This window comes from Carassius gibelio, chromosome A6 (genome assembly GCF_023724105.1).
Source record: "Carassius gibelio isolate Cgi1373 ecotype wild population from Czech Republic chromosome A6, carGib1.2-hapl.c, whole genome shotgun sequence".
NCBI lineage: Eukaryota > Metazoa > Chordata > Actinopteri > Cypriniformes > Cyprinidae > Carassius > Carassius gibelio.
The window spans coordinates 27,540,911-27,558,972 of NC_068376.1; the positions used below are offsets into that span (position 1 = coordinate 27,540,911).

Below are 18,062 nucleotides of genomic sequence, written 5' to 3' on the forward strand. Positions count from 1 at the left end.
CATAGAGCTTAAAAACATTCTGTAATGGCATCGTATCGTATAAAAATAAAAACATTCTCCAGGCATCAGACTGTGTTAACTCTGTTAACTACTAAAACCTTTATTTTTAAGTGTGGGACTGAGATCTAAAGAGAAAAGTTAATGAGGCTCTGTTCTGAATCCGTCACTTAGATGTTGATTTCCATAAAGTCTAATTTAAATGTATGACTCAGTTATCAAATTCACGCTCAACGCGTAGAACACGCACGATAAAACAGCACCTCCAGGGCCTTTTGCTTCATTAGCAAAGCCAAAATAGCCTAGAAGCGAAGCCAACTGTGGGTTTTCAGTTGACAAGAGCTCATAAATGGGTCAAGATTGCATTTTAGACTTCAGTCCAAGTCATAGGACAGTATGAAAGACAGCAGTGACATCTCAATTGGAGCCACTGAAAAGGGTGTGAAGAACCACTAAATAAAGCGTCTGACATGAACAGTTTTGCTCATTATTTTTCAAAGGTGTCTTCATACAGGCAGCGCCTATCAATTATGGTATCAATAATATGTGCCAAGTCGTCTCCGAGTGTCATTCAGTGCTTAAGGTTCAGCAGAGGCATGCCTGACATCCTGACTTAAAGCCTTAATTGAGCAACAGAAGCCTCGGCAGGAGAAATGAGCAATGACATATCATCAGAGACAGTCGAACGAGGCAGAGTGAAAAGTGAACCTCATGCAGCTTTTTTTGGAAGCTAGAGATGTCTAGTACCCCAGACAACAACCAGTGTCAGTCCGAATCTGGCCCTCATGGGTTTCACATGGGCCAGATGTGGGCAGGATCTGGGCAACACTATGTTGCTGTCTGGCCAGTAGCTCTGGAAAAGCATACAGGACCATGCTCGCCAAACCAAAATGCTGCTTTTACACCCGTCTCAACATCTAAAATGGATATCTAAAATTTCAAACCCACGGCATATCCATGTCTATCAGGACTATCCACCTTCTCCAAGCTCGTTTTCAATGCACATGAATGATTTCCCCAGATGACAGCTGTGTATGTAATGTTTAAGATCTCTCCAATGTTCCTCATGTTTGTGGTCCAGTATTCAGACCCTCTGGCTATCAGGTCCTGCAGGCTGAACTGGTTATTGGATACATCACACCATTAAAGGAGATTAACCAGGATTAGTGGAAACCCTTAGAGACACTCATTAAAAGAGGCTAAGTGTAAATGCTGTAGGGTACAAGATGTGCTAGCTGGATTACGCTCAGATTTATCAGAATGAAAATATGCTCCACTGAGATGTTACGATTTTATGCAGAAACTTCTCAAGTCTCGCTCAAAAATACATTCAACTAACAGCGCTGGAAATCAAAAGACTATAGCAAGCTTTCAAAGATGCCGAATGATTTCATAAGGTGAAGGATCACTATTTGTAATTAACTCAAGCAAGGAATGTAGAAAAATGTCATTAACATCCCATCTGTACATCTCTAAGCCTGTACAAATTCAAAATGCTTAAGCTTCAATAATCATATTAACATCTAGCAAGAAATTCCCTTTGACTAGTTCTGAAGCTTCACCTTCAGCCATTTTATGGAAGCAGATATTGAGATTTTGAAACCATTAGATTTTATATATATATATATATATATATAAGAATTGAATTAAATTCAATTTCCGCTCTCTTGTTCACTGTGTATTTTAATGTAATGAAAGGCTGCTGTACTAATCGTGAGCCTCATTCAAAAGGATGCTTTTCAAGGAACCACTCAGAACGGAGACCTCCAAGGGTCAAGTAACCAATCATCTATTCAAGAGGAAAAGAATAGAATAATTACACCAAGAAACCATTTCAATGTCCATAAAGCTCAAGACCTTTTGACCGTGGTCCACCTTATGTGGATTTTAAAAGGAGAACTATTATGTAGAAAGGAACAATCAATACTTACATCTGTTTTTAAGTGTGATTGCTAGACTCTTCTAACCTTTACTGGGAATTTCACTGGGAGTTTTATTTAATGAAAACTTAAGTCATAATGGTTAAATTGATCATCACAATTATTTTTTCTCAAAATACACTGGTGATTATTGACCGTGATTGTTATTATTTGAGAAATGTCATTGCACTTTCCCCTATAAGAACAAATGAAAATGTCAGCTCATACATATTGATTACTTACCTCATCTAGTTGATTAAATTATCGCATAAATTAACAATTGGTAAAACTCAAAAGCTACAGTGAAATTCCTTATTTTAATTCCAATAATTCAAACAGCATTTCATAAAACAGCAACAAAAAAGACTATTCAGCAACCTCAAACAAAATGGTCAAGACCCATGTTTGGATTTATTACAGTTTAAATTGGATTTATTATAAGGGTTTGCTGGCAGATTTATACAGCACAAACAACCATGTAAAAACCACAGATTGCCTGTATTACACGTTCATTTGAGCAGAAAATCTCAATGGAGATAGCTAACCTCCGATTTACATGTTTGTTGATGTCTTCAGCTCTTCAGCACTATTTTCTTCTTCATGCATTGCTTAAGCTTCAGGGTGCCAGGTAGTGGCAGGTTTTTTTCCCGTTTGAATAGACAAAAGGGGGATTTAAACTAACATCTGGCAACCCAAACGTTAAAAACCGTGAAAGTGTGACGTGACATTCAGCCAAGAATGGTGACCCATTCTCAGAATACATGCTCTGCATTTAACCCATCCAAAGTGCACACACACAGAGCAGTGAACACACACACACACACACACACGGAGCAGTGGGTAGCCATTTATGCTGCTGCACCCGGGAAGCAGTCAGGGGTTCGATGCCTTGCTCAAGGGCACCTAAGTCATGGTATTGCTGGCCCGAGATTCGAACCCACAACCCTAGGGTTAGGAGTCAAACTCTCTAACTACTAGGCCCCGACGTGACTTGAACATGCAACCTTCTGATATGGAGTCAGACACGCTACTGTTGCGCCACAAGGTCTTGAAACTCATTTAGTCTATATATTTTCTCCTCTCTTTTTTCTTTAAAGAAAATATACATTTGCATAAAGAGAGTTTTATTTAAATACATTTTAATCTCCTATTTTTCATCAATGACATTTCATGTTGACATTGTTACAGTGTTTGATGTCTGTGTCGTCTCATCTTGGTCGTGAAAATGGTCCTCAACAAATATATTCTGTCATAGTTTTTGTTAACGAAATTAACAATTGTTTTATGTATGCTTCTATTTAAAAGTTGAAAAAGTGAAGTGAAGTGAAAAGGGACATATAAAACAAGGATGCTTTAACTGATTGAGCAGCAGCTAGACGTGCCTCTGGTATTAACTGAAGCTTTTTTTTTTTTTTTTTTGCAATGCATAAAGAAGGAAATAAATCAACATGTCTATCTGATTAACAGCACTCAAGACAGCAGCAGAAACACATGACTTGGATGACTTTGACACGGAGCTGAGCCCAAAGTAACACAATTATCTTCATTTCTTTTCACTTTTCCCCCCACTGCCATTAAGGGAGAATTAATTGACACATTATCTTCCTATTAAATGGTGATTTTCCTATCAGATACAGCCACTAATGATAACAGGACAGTAACACACACTCATTCTCGTCCAGGATTACACGCTGTACCTGAGGACAGAGGGATTTTTTTTTCTGCACTGATGTAATGTTCTATTCCTAAATCAATTTATGATTGAGCTGCAGATGTCCAATTTACTCAAAATTACACAATTTATACTATCTGTTCATAATTGCACACATTTTACCTACAGAAACCAAATGTAAACTACCCCAGTCAGTCAAACCACAGATGGGTTGTTCCTATTATGCTGTTCATTTATGTCCTCATAATCTATGTCTAAACATATTGGATAAAAACATTTATTCACTTTTTTTTTTTGATGGAAATCAAAAAGTCACTTAAAAAAAAAAAAAAAAAAAAAAACGTTTTAATGGGTAAATATGATTTTTTCTGTCACTTTTGTTATCTTCACAAAAAAATAAACTAAAAATTCATTCGTGACCTTTGTTTTTGGCATATTTTGTAAAAAATTAAGCCATAATTGAAATGTTTAACTGACTGAGATTGACTAGAGCATTTTTTATTACTTAATGTTAATGCATTTTTTGGGATAATATATCTAATATTCATATAACACATTAATATCAAAAATATGCTCAGTCATGTTCAGTCAATTATACTTTATTATTCATTATAACTTTTAGGTGTCTGAGCATGACCAGATCATATAACTGAAAGTCTGATATACCATTTTAGAGAAATATTCCTTAAATTTCAACGAAATCATATTAAATATTTATGAGTTGCAGACTTCAAAATGAACTGCAGAAGAGGAATGACCCTGTAAGTCTTCTGGTTAACAACCAGACAGAACACAGCGGAGATGGGAAGTCGCAGGGTTCATGCTCCTAAAGAGAAGAGATCTTAAAGCTCAATATGCGTCTCATTTGGTGAATAGCCTTGAAATGAATCTGTGTGCCAAAGATGAGAAATGAACACTGATGCATCATTTTTTACCTAAGACTCTTGTGGATGTTAAACTTTCAGGGGTCTGTCTTCATCTGAGCGTGTTGTTTGATGGCAGAATCAAGCAGGCGAAAAAACAGAATTCTACGCTATGGAACGGTTCCTCTTGTAAATGATTCAAGGATCAGTCATGCCTGATTAGGCCTGAGCCAGAGATATTGGAGAAAATTGAGGGATTGTGTACTTCTGAGCCCTGCTGAAGCTGACTGACAACAGTGGGCTTCCAACATGTTCCATAATGTAGATGGCAAAGCAAGCTTTTATTTCATGCACAATATAAGCTTGTAATGCTTCATTCTTTGCCAAATTGGTTCAGACAAGATGACACAATGACAAGACGAAAGGCATGATGGGATATGACGGGCCGTGCCAGCACAAAATCTGTCAAAAACAGAGAAACTAAGACTCGATACTGAAGCATTGTGTTTTAACCTCTATACTGTACATCCTCAGCCCTCCCAACCTATTTAGAACATTATACACAAACTAACAAAATATTAAACAAGATTGTTACTAAAATTAAAACTTCACTTCCCTTTTAAATCTGGCTAAAATCTATTTTAAATATATAGACACACACACACACACACTCACATACATACACACACACACACAAATATGTATAAGTATTTAAACTGTGCAGCTTAAAGAATTATTTATTTTCAAAATTAAAATATTTTTTCGTTAAGGCTTCATAATAAATAAATAAAAAATACAAGATGTACTTCAAAGGGCAATAAATAAATAAATAAAAAAGGAAAAAAGAAGCCAACCTTAAAATACACTTAGAAAATTTTTAATACAAATATTTTGGACAATTTAAATAAATGTATACTCAAAACTTACTTAGAAAATTGCCTATATTTTTATATTAAAACATATGATACAAGTAATAATAAATAATAATAAATACATTTCAACCATTTGTTTGTATACCTAGAAACATTATTAAAAATATTTATTTAATCTTGCCTTATAGTCATGATAAATATCTCCCTAGTCAAAATACACGTGATATAGAATACATGTCTGACTTACGGTTTTAAGAACTGAAAAGCAGCAGCAATAGACTGAAGGTCTTTGGCATGCAGTGGGAAAAGTCTTGTCAGACATCATATTGTAGCAGCAAAGTGTCAGCAAACAAGAGATAATATGGTAAATGATGGTCTAACAGAGTTAACAGACTCTGGTCAGAAGAGGAGTGAGCGAGGATCTCAGGTGAGATAATATAGTAGATCATTTTGAGCCGGCATGGAGGGCTAAAGCAAAGACTCATGAACTATAGAACCTGACACCAATGTGCATCACCTGAGCTTGGCATTAATGCATTTACTAAGCTAGATACAGCATAGAAAATACATCTCAGTTTTATCACACAAAATGTAATCACAGCTTTCAGCCTGTATTGTAAGCCACTGTTGCATGTTATAGCATTTCTGCTGTGTTTTGTTGCTCAGAGGTTGCTCTCATTAGTGTTTATTTTTATGCAAAGATAATATAATACAATGCATAGTTATATAAATATACATAATTTTTTTTTTTAAAGAAAAGCAAATATCAACAACTGTAAACAAATTTAAAAAGCTGATGGCCGTTGAAATGCGTCACCACAGACTTGAGAAAAGGGGCCATACAGCAAATATTTTTGAAAATTATGTCCTTATTATAGAGTTCAACACTTGGAGCATTTCCCCTTAGGTGCCAGAATGTTTAATACTTCATTAAAATTATTTTCTGTTTTCTGTTTTTTTTAGACAAGCTGGTGCAAAGAGTGAGAGATAGCGGCTGTGTGGTGTCTGTGTAATACATCACCAAACACACACACACACACACACACACACACACACACACAGAGGACGCCTAAATTAACCCATAACTCATGTCAGAGGTCAGGCCTTATATAGAAAATATTCCTTTCAGCGAATGCTGCAGGAAAATAACATTTATTATTGATAGAAAAACACACAGCAATATATAAAAAACAGATGACTTGGCTTAAAGCTCACTGGAATTTCATTCATCACATGAATGTTCTCTTCATCTAGCAATATTGACCACTATCATGAGCTTTGTACAATGAACAAAACCACATCTGTAAACAAGCCGCAGGCCAGGGTTAAACTGAGCCATGCCGACACATACTGTGCCATATAGACTTTGATAATATTTGCATATTACATATTTACTTGCTTATTTTAGTTAGCTTTTTAAAGGAGGGCTGTTCATTTTCTGTCAAATATTTACAGGGAACAAAAGTTTTCCATCCATTTTAATGCAAAAAGTGCTCTATTTTACTGTAAACATACATGAAATCGAAATATTTTGTAACATTATAAATATAATTTAATGTATTCTTGCTGAAAAAAAAAAGAAGAAAATTTCTTAAACATCCCATTAACTGCATACTTGTGAACGGTAGAGTTCATAATAATGCTTTTGCCCAACCCCAAAATCGCAATTTAACTTCTGGACATGGCTCCCCATGTGGGTAGTGTTCCAAGGACAGGCTTACTCATTTCCATGAAACACATCAGATATATTCACTGCAAGCTCATTTTGTTCTTACTCAAAAAAAAAGTGCTTTTACTGAACGCACATAATTGGGTCTGATTTGCAAAGCATGAGCCTAATTGCAGTCCTGGTGAGGCAGGTGATGGAAATAGCTCATGAAATTGACTTCAAAAGAACTTGTTGTCTTTTCTTCTGTAGATATGACTGAATTCAGACTGCTAATTTAACTTAAAGTGAAGCGGTGCATGGTTTCCTTTAACCTCCTCTCTCTTTCTCAGTAAGCATGATTCGCCATGCTCCCCGGCCAATATCACGGTCGGTATTTTACATATCTGAGCGCATGAATAACATTTTCATGAAATTCTGCATCTGTAATTCACATGCCCTTTCTTAGCTAGTGCTGATTAGGAAGAGATGCTCAAATCACTGCCGGGATCTGCTCGCCACATCTCTGATGCACATTTACTATTCAAAACATTTTCATCAAAATCCTCGTTCCAGTCATTGTTGTCTAAAATGCCAAACCGAGGCCGACCTTGTTGCAGTGTTTCCTCTAATTAATGCTCATTCAAGACTTTCATGCCACATTTAGCTCAGTTCGTCTAAAAATATTCAGCCCACCCACATTCAAAACACATTTGCAAATCATATTCCCCAGATTGCAAGATTGTTTGCTGTTAAGTGACAGAATGAAGAATGATTTTACATACATGCACTGAAAATATCAAAATTTAATTTGCTTCAAATTTACAGATATCACACAGACATTATAAACACAAAATCTAATTGACAAAATACCACTTCAGTCTATACACAGTCTATTTACAGTATGCATGCTATATTATTAAAATGAAACTCTCCAAAAGGACAACTTTATTGTTTAGAGGTTGCTCAGAATATACAATTAGTCTCAGGTGTCTCTCTTAAAATGTATCAGGAGACAAATGAGACAACTGTACATGTAATAATAAATATCTAGCATAGTTTAGACAGTTTGGGCTTTAAAGTTCACAGACTTTGGTAATCTGAGCACTTATTATTATCTTTTTCGAAACTCTAGTGAAGACTTTAGATTGTGAATGCCCCAATGGAGGAAACTTTAGCAACAATCTCGGTTTGCACTTCTTTTAATCTCTGTCCACTGTATAGCTGAAACAACTGAGATATTAAAGATCTAATTTGTGATATTTCTTGTCCTTGTACCTTGGTTATAAAATTTTAAAGGTGCTGTAAGTAATGTTTTTAATAACACCTATAAAATGTACTTATTACTGTATCTGACAGATATCGCTGAAATAGGTGTCCTGAGATATAACACCTGTCTCTGTGAAAGCCCTAGGCTTTGCAAAGAGCACTTTTTTAGCCACAGAGAAACAACTTCTGTCTGTGAATGATTTGAACAGTCTGGTTTTCTGATATTTAACTACTTGAACATTTTTAAGGAACAGTTCACCCCCAAATTAAAAAATTCTGAAAATGTATTCGGTTTCAGACAATATGATGAAGATGAGAAATTTAGCATCAGCCGGCATTGTAGGCTACTCTCCCAGGTTCAGGATACAGTCCTTGGTAAAATGGGCTGCATACTCTGAATATTTGGGTTGAACTGTTCCGGAACAGTGTTGTAAATAAAACTTAACCACTGATTTCTAGTTGTGTCCTCTTTTGAAAGGCCAAACAAGGTATATTCGCTTTCACATCAAAACACACAGCATCCCCACGACATGGCTGCGGCGGCAACAATACTACAGCGAGGATAAAAGTTACATCTTCTTTCTTTGCGTAAACATTTGGGCAGCGTTATTCAAATCTTCCAACACATCATGACGTAGACATGGGGGCCTGTTTAAATGAGGTGTTTTAGGAGGGCAAGGACCTCTTTGGGCAAGGATTTCTTTGGGTTTGAGACTTTAGTCTTGCAACTTTAGGGATCTTATCTATTCACAAACAGCTTGTAACACTCAAAAGAGAAAGGAAAACTTGAAATAGCTTCATATGACCCCTTTAATGCTTTAAAAAAAAAAAACATCACAGAGCACAACAGTGAAAAACCAATGATGGAAGACCTGCTGAAAACAGCATAAACTGACTAAACAAAATCATCTAACTACAAAAGTTCAGTCAAATCAGTTTTTAGAAGTATTAGAGGACATTCAGAAAGGATATGTTTTTGCTTCAAAAATGCAAAGAACTTGCACAAGAAGGTAGGGTCTTGAGACGCATTTAAAAAAATGTGCACTTTTCTGTATCTTAAGGGGGGGGGCACAATGGTGTTTCGTGTATTCAGAGTTGTTCACAGTGTTAAAGAGATGGATTCTCATGCTAAACATGGCCAAAGTTTTAAAAAATAATTTAGAAGAATGACTGAGAATTTATGTGCCGAAAATCTTACTTCTGGGTTGGTACAAGTTTCGGCTGTTTTTTTTTTTTTTGATTGTGGCTCTAATGATGTCAACGTGCTTCAAAAGCATCGGCAGCGCTGCATAGGATTTGTTTGAGAATGACTCCAAATAAGTACGTTTTTGGATGTGAGGGAAAGTTTACAGTGTTCAGCTTCCCCAAGAACCCAGTTTTACATGAAGAGTGGATGCAGTTTGTTTTTCCGGGGCAGCAACGGAGTGTATCAAGTGCGTTTGTGTGTTCTGGTCATTTGAGTGATGAATGTTTTTATAAACAAGGCCCAAGTTGATGCTGGATTTGCACATTGTTTGCCATTAAAACATGGGGCCGTCCCTGTGATAAAAGACCCCATTCATGTAAGTACAACTGCATCAGATTTCTGTATTTTGTTGGAAATCAGCACATAAGTGAATATATGTTAATGGAAACCACACAAAACATCAGTATTTTAGCTCTGCTCACGGCACGCCTCCAGAGGCTCGACTTTTTCCGGAAAGAATCGGAAAGCTGTATTTTTCTTTTATAAATATGATAAAACTAAAGACTTTTTGGATATATGAAGGATGCAGTACTACTCTATAGGTACTCAAGATTAACATGAGATTAGGTGAAACTGTGTATGTTGTGTACCCTTTAAAAACGTGATGCTCATGCATGAGAAAGTAGTGGGAAAAAGCACAGTAATCAAAAATAATTAAAAGGACACATAGAAGAATGCAAAAAAAAATTCTGTGTCAACCAGCCCTTATGTGTATGTAAAAATCTCCAGTGGCTTTAAAATCCCCTGCCAGTATTAGCAGAGAACATGCGTGCTGCTTTGTAACCAATGAGAGTTCTGCAAATAAAATAACTTTTGCATTTGTCAGTATAAACGCTGAATTTTAACACCTCCGCTCAGATCAAACATTGCTAAATCTATGTTTGTAGAGACTTGCACATACCTCTCAGATCTCTTTTGTGACCAGGAGACAGATGCGGATATGCTGCTTGGTCCCAGCGCTTGTGACCTGGACTGCTTGAGGGATCCTGTGGTTCAAAACAAAGCAAATACCTATAGTAGCAGGATTTTAGCAGCTGAACATGAGTGCATTCTTATAATAAGACATTTTTAAATTTTGAGAAAAATTAGTGGTGTCTCACTGTGCAAGCCTCATTCATTGTGTTGTGTTTTACGTTGCTATGCAGTTTCTAGTTTTTTTGTTGTTGTTTTTGTTGTTTTTTTGGGGGTGGTTTCTTACTAGTCTAACTGAAAAGAGTAAGTAGTAGTAGTTCCTGTGGCTCAAGTGGTAGAGCATTGTGTCAGCAGCGCAAAGTTGTGGGTTTAATTCACAGGGAACACATGTTAGGTAAATGTTAGCCCTGAATGCACTATAAGTCACTTTGGATAAAAGCATCTGCTAAATGCATACATTAAATTATTCATTTAAGTCTTGGTGATATTACAATCTGCAAAGTTTGATGTATCCGTCATGTCTGTAACACAAACCCTGCAGGATGGGAATTTGAATAATTACAGTTCTTATAAATAAAGGTAATTTGGCATCTACAGCAGCATGTGAAAGTTTGAGAACCTCTTGCAGAATCTGTTAAAATTTTTATAATTTTAACAGAATAAGACAGATCATACAAAATGCATGCCATTTAAAAATTGTACTCAACTTGTCTTTCAGGAAACATGCAAGTATCTTCTGTTGCTTCCAAAGAGAAGTGCTAAATGGATGGAAAAAATCTCTCTCTCTCTCTCTCTCTCTCTCTCTCTCTATATATATATATATATATATATATATATTAAAACAAAATAAGAATTTTTTTTACATCCTGTTCAAAAGTTTTCACCCGACCGGCTTGTTGGGGGACATGAAGGGATGCCCAAGATGAGTGTGAAAATAGATTTTAATTATTAAATATAATGATTTAAAAAAATATAGTTGCCAAATGCATAGGTTTTCTAGCATTAATGTGATGCTACTATAGCAACAATTTAGGACAGTCCATTTCACAAAGTCACATTTTAAATTGTTACATCTTCAATCTGACACAACTTCCCGTGCAAGCAGTGCAAGAATGCAGCATCACTGAGTAAGCTATGATGAAATAATTTTAAAATGTTTAATAGAGGGCTAGATGATCATAGTTAGTTAATTATTTTGCAGCATTGTTATTGTTTGTTGCGGTTTAGATTGTTCTAACATAAAATGCTGCATATATAAAATGGGTCAAAATATCAGGGAATCGGTCACAATGTGCTTGTGTTTCATTGTAAATAGCGCTGCACGATTAATTAAATCATAACTGTTGATAATTCCCTTGAAACTGTAATTGTGATTGTCAATTACGATTATCACAATTTACATTGAATGATGTTTATACCATTGTTTGATGCAACTGCATGCCACATTTTTATATGAAAATAAAAAAGCTGAAAACACTCTTAGTGTTTTAACTTTTATTGCTTTTCTCTAGTATTAAGCCTCAAATATCAACTATACATAGGATTGGTTTCTTCTTTAAATTATAAAAAAGTTCAAATATGAATGGTATTATAATGTTTTTCATTCAAGACTTTCATGCCAAACACATTTAGCTCAGTTCGTCTAAAAATATTCAGCCCACCCACATTCAAAACAAATTTGCCAATCATATTCCCCAGATTATTTTACATACCACTTTTACATGCCACTGTATGGTTCCATGAAGAACCTTTAACATTCATAGAAGCTTTCCATTCCAATGCTATTTTCCATTCCACAATTAGTAATAGTGGAGAAAAAGTTATTTAGATTTTTTTTATAAGTGTTCTTCAAACCAATAATTTTATTTTTTATTTTTTAATAAATTATTCACTGAAGTTTGTGGAACTAAAAATGGTTCTTCTATGGCACCACTAAGAAAAAAACTTCATTTTTTATGTTGTACAGTATGAGTAAAAATAATAATGCATGATGAAATTTATTCTCCAATAGTGTACAGCCAAATTTAACCTAATTTAATTTTCCAGTGGAAGCTCAATTTGAAAAAAGTGATATTTTCACTTCAATATCTCTCTCTCGACCCTCATTATAAGCCTCCTCTTTCTCAGTCACGCCTAATGGAAACTTCCACTGACAGCACAACTTGTAACTTGAGATATTCCATCATTTCAATCATGAAGATGCTGACAAACATAAGCCTGTTACACATCAAGGCCAGCCAAATGAAGAGTCGAGTGGAGGACGATAAGTCTAAGCACAGTTCTGATGTTTAATTCTGAATGTGTGGCAGGGGCTTTATCGGGGGATTAGTTGTTTGGGGGGCAGCAGCAACTGACATTTGAGGAGCATTCCAGTCATACAATATCACGTCCACTCAGCCACTGCCCTCTACTGCATTAAGAACTGACAGTCCTCCCCAAAACATCACTCCGAGACATTAACATAAAAAGAGACTTTAGAGGACATCAAACACTCAAGTTAAAATACCAAAATTCTAAGATTAAATAGTCTAAATCTTCTCTAAAAAAAAAAATTAAAAACAATGGTTAAGTTAGGACCATAAAGGATGCAATTTTGGGTGACTGCATGTTGTATTTGGCATGAAATTATAGAATGTTATGTAATATACAAATCATTTGATCCATTCAAATAAGTAATTTACTAATAGCAAAGATCTAAATATCATTGCAACCTCACAATAAACTTTAACTAAATAACACAAAATGCACATAAAACAATTTATGACCCAAACAAATATAATGTATAGGGAAATTAGAACACAATTAATTTTTACATTATTCTTTTCAAAATAAAAAAATATTTCAGCACTAACAGCATATATAAAACAATATTCTGATATATATATATATATATATATATATATATATATATATATATATATATATATATATATATATATATATATATATATCTGTGTGTGTGTGTGTGCATGTGTTGGTTTATGTGAAAATAAAAGAGTTCATGAATTCATGACTAAATTCATTACACATCACAGACCCTACTGTGATAACAGCACAACTACCAATTTACTCATTAAACTTTCATGTACATGTAATCTAAATTTCTAATTCATGATGCTTGATTTGACCAAATGAATTAATTAGTCTGATAAGCCTTTATAATTTTTGATATTTCAAAAAATATTGAATGCAGCCTGAATGGGAAAAAGTCATAAAAATACCCATGAGACTTTAATATTCCTGACATTTAACTGACTTAAAGTAATTTTTGCCAAAGGCTTATAATGGAAGAAAAAAAGTATAATGACTAATAATATTTGAACTTTTCACAAAAAAGCTGCAAGCTAATCCAAATATATCCAACTGCCATGTCAATGTCTCATCAGTGGTGCCAACTACTCAAAGCAGGGTTATGGTTATTATATTGAACACTGGGAAGTCACAAGACGCATATGACCTTCTAGAAGTCAAGAAATAATTAATAGCAACAGAAAACCACCGTTTGACCTTTTGTGAAGTTTCTGAGTAAATCACTAACCACTAAATCCTTATAATTTGGTACTAGCACTTTTTTCATTGTCTGGATTAATCCCCCTGAAAACCCTGCTTTGTATTTTATTTTATTTTTTTTGGCATTTGCACACTGCATATTTTACTGTTTTTCAAACATACAAACTTTGTCAGTTGTGTCCTAATGTGATAAAATGTAATGCATGTACACATAATTTTATAAAAGCCTCAATTTAAGTGCTGGCACTGCAGTGTGTTATTTGAATTCAGCAGCTGTAAGTGGTCAACTTGAGTTGGGTGTCCTTGAGGTAGGCAACTAATGCTCTAGATAAGCTAACGGTAGTACAAGACGAGATAGACTGTAATGGACCAACCAACATAAAAAAACAACAAGAAAAATCACCCAAAAAACACTCTGTACACAGTCACATATTACCCTTAAAAGAATATTCTGTTATTTAAAGACAAAGACATTAAGATGTACATAACCCAGAATATTCCTTTAATGGCATGACAGTAAACAGAAAGTAAGTCCTAAAAACTCTTTCAAACAGAAGCACATCAATTGGAAGGCATGAGTAATACAAAGTATTACTAAAGAAAATGTATGAACAAATGGCTTAAAGTGCTTCACTGTGTTTGGAAGGTCAAACTGTATGCTTTTAATACTAAAAATCCATACCCGGCCACACACTGGCAATAATGGACTTTTAAAGCGAAAGTGCTTGCACTGAAGATCATATGGAGTCATGGAGGACTTTCAAAAGAGGCATGTGGGTTCATGTATGTCTACAGTCATAGTCAAAAGTTTCGGCGGTGACATAAAGTGTGTGTTTTGCAAAGTTTGCTGCTTCAATATGTTTCTATGGTATACTGAAAAACAATGATAAACAAGTTTTAAAGGTTTTTATTGGAAAACACAACATGAGTCAATATTTACAGTGTTCTTCATAACCTCTGCAATTCACTTGCAAAGATTGCTGAATGCTGGATATAAGCTTCTGGGCCAAATCCTGACTGATGGCGATCCATTCTTGCCTTATTAGTTGTCGGTGTTGATCACTATTTGTGGGCTTCTGCTTGTCCACTCACCTTTTGAGGACTGACCACAGGTTCTCTATGGGATTGAGATCCGGGGAGTTGCCAGGTGCCAAAATTTAAATATAATGATCTTCGAGCCTCTTCTTTATCACTCGTGCTTTGTGACATGGTGCTCCATCATGCTGGAAAATGCACGGATCATCACCAAATTGCTCATTGATCGTTGGAAGAAGTTCCTCTTGCCGGGCGTTTTGATACCATTCTTGATTCGTGGCAGTGTTTTTGGGGCAGAATCATAAGAGAGCCCACTCCCTTGGATGAAAAGCAACCCCACACACGAATGGTCTCAGGATGCTTCACTGTTGGCACGTCACAGGACTCATGGTAGCGTTCACCTTTTCTTCTCTGAACAATGTCCTAAACAGTTGAAAGGCAGCTTCATCAGAGAAAATAACTTTGCCCCAGTCTTCTGCTGTCCAATGCTTGTACTTCCTGCAGAATTTCAGTCTGTCCTTGATGTTTTTCTTGAAGAGAAGTGGTTTCTTTGCAGCCCTTCTTGACACCAAGCCTTGGCCTCACTGCGTGTGCAGATGCTCTCACATCAATCTGCTGCTATTCCTGAGCGAGCTCTGCACTGGTTCTGACATGATTCTGTTGCTGACTCCTCGAGGAGACGGTTACTGGACACACTGAGACATCCTGTAGACTTCTTCACTGCAGTCGAACCTCCTTCCTTAAAGTTCTTGATGATCAAGTAAATGGTTCTTTCAGGTGCAATATTCTTTGTAGCAATTTTCCTTGCATGTGAGGCCATTTTGATGCAAATCAATGAAGGCTGCACGTGTTTCTTTGCAGGTAACCATTGCTAACAAGAACAATTATCGGAAGCACTTCTTCACTCCTTTTAAAGCAATCAGTCTGCTCTTACAATCTAATTAGTATGATAGTAATATTACCTGACAAGTACTCATTCACACTTTCAAATGTGCTGCCGATAAAAAAGTGAAAGTTTCTTTTTTCTTTTTTGTTAAAAGTAATTTTTTTGGCCAATGAAGCTTTTAGCAATTATTTAAAATGCATCTGATCACTCTACACAATAATCTAGAAAAAATGTGAATGAATCACAACAGCTTAAGCAGCAAACTTTGCAAAACACAAAATTTGTCGCTGGCAAAACTTTTGGCCATGACTGTGTATTTAGAGAAGAGAAAGATGAGATAGGAAAAGAGACAGAAGCATGAATTTTACTTGTTTGTCATGACTTCCAAACAAAGTCTTGTGACAGATAAAGTGGCAAGGTGGGCAGAATTGACTATTCTAGATTTAAAATAGTTTGTTCCCTATCACTCTCCATTTCAATACTAAAAAAAAGTTGTGTGTGTGTGTGTGTGTGTGAGTGAGTTCAGTTCACACTCCTTCCGGCCGAACATGACCAACAAACCTTAAACGAGTTCTGAATATTTCTTTTTCTTATTTTAATTCAGTGGCATTACATTTCAAATCATCATATTGTTGCACATCACAAACATGTATTAGCCCTGTTGCACCTTCTCCAGATCAAATGGTTTCTCTTGTATTAGATGTAATTAAAAAGTTACAGCTGACTTGCAAGAACATGAGACTTTGTACGAGCCCAGTATAACAGACTAGGTAAAACAAAATAGTCCACCCCAGCTGCATTTTTGCCATCATTAAGCATGTTTCCAGTCAGCTTTGTACTGCTGCAGATGCATAAGATGCCCTAAAATTCTGCCTAAGTAGACAGCTCACTAGGTTTTGAGACACAGCCATGAAATCACAGAAGCAATTTCACAACATGCTTGGATGGTCATTCCACAAATAGGGTGCCTTTGGTGTCCCTAGTGCTATAAACAATACCTTTAACAATAACAATCTGACACCATCAACAAATAACCAATTTAAAAAAAAATCTTTTTTCTTAATTTTCTCTATGAGAAAACCCATTTTATATGTTTCCTCAACTTCTTTTTTTAAAGAAACTTCAAATCTGTCACTTTTATAAAATTAATTCAGTAACTACAATGTCTGACAGATTTGAAAGAAATGTACTTTTACCACCTTATCCAAACGGGAAAGTCACTAATTTCATGGAATGATGTGACCCTGGAAAACATCCCATGTCAATCAAATCAAGTCAAGGTATCTGTCAGCATGTCCACATTTTCGGTGTCTCAGTAGCATAACATGAAAAACCGAGGTGGAACAGCAGATCTCGGATGGTATTATCAATCCAGACGTGTTTAAATGTTGGCAGGATCTGCAGTGGAAAGTCGCGCGCTGCGCTGCAATGACGCGCGCTCCAAACACAAACATAACATCAGTCCACACACACAAAAATATCATTTTGTCCAACCATATATATATATATATATATATATATATATATATATATATATATAAAAATCGCTCCACAACTTTGACAACTGTTCTCTCAAAACTGAGAAAAGAAAAAGAAAAAATTATTTTCTCATTGATGTAATTCGTCAGCAACAAGATGTCCAACTGATAAACACAGAACGAAAAGAAAAATATATTTAAAAGCAAAACAAAATCTCCAGCACTTGCTATTGTACAAATAAAGAAACGAATATAGTTGACTCAAGTTAACCAAAGTTAACCAGTACCTGACGTCCCCCCTCTCCAAGAAGGTAAAACATTAAAACCCGGCTTTAGATGAGTGTCAGCTGAATTCAGAAGAACAAAATGCAAGCACATCCCAAATCAAAAGAGGACGTAGAAAAGAGGTAAAGATGAAGACAAGAGAAAATTAGAAGAAAGTACTCACCGGTGAAAATGTCAGAGAGCAAAAATGTGGAAAGAGTAACAAGAGAGAGAGAGAGAGAGAGAGAGTGAGGAGGAGCTGTCAGCGGCGCAGTGACTGAGGAAAGCAGCGGCTCAACAGTATGAACAGCGCTGGTGTGGAGCAAACCATAGAGACTGCGCAGGGGGGGACATTTAAAGGGATAGTTCACCTTCAGTTACTGGTCCCCACTGACTTGCATAGTGTCCCCTCCCCATACTATGGAAGTAAACGTGGACCAGCAACTGAAGGTGAACTATCCCTTTAAAGTTGCACTCAGTAATTTTAGTAATTA

At 35.8% G+C, this 18,062-nt stretch overlaps 1 protein-coding gene across 1 annotated transcript in view; it reads right to left on the minus strand.

Annotated features, from left to right (window-relative positions):
• LOC128015947 (RNA-binding protein Raly-like) overlaps positions 1 to 17,818 on the minus strand; it is a 70,431-nt gene extending 52,613 nt beyond the window's left edge. The window contains exons 1-2 of the mRNA XM_052600203.1: positions 17,753 to 17,818; positions 10,385 to 10,469 (exon numbers count right to left, since the gene is read on the minus strand). The gene's annotated coding sequence lies outside the window, so the exon portion shown is untranslated. The remainder of the gene's footprint in view (positions 1 to 10,384; positions 10,470 to 17,752) is intronic.
• Positions 17,819 to 18,062: the final 244 nt, after the last annotated feature.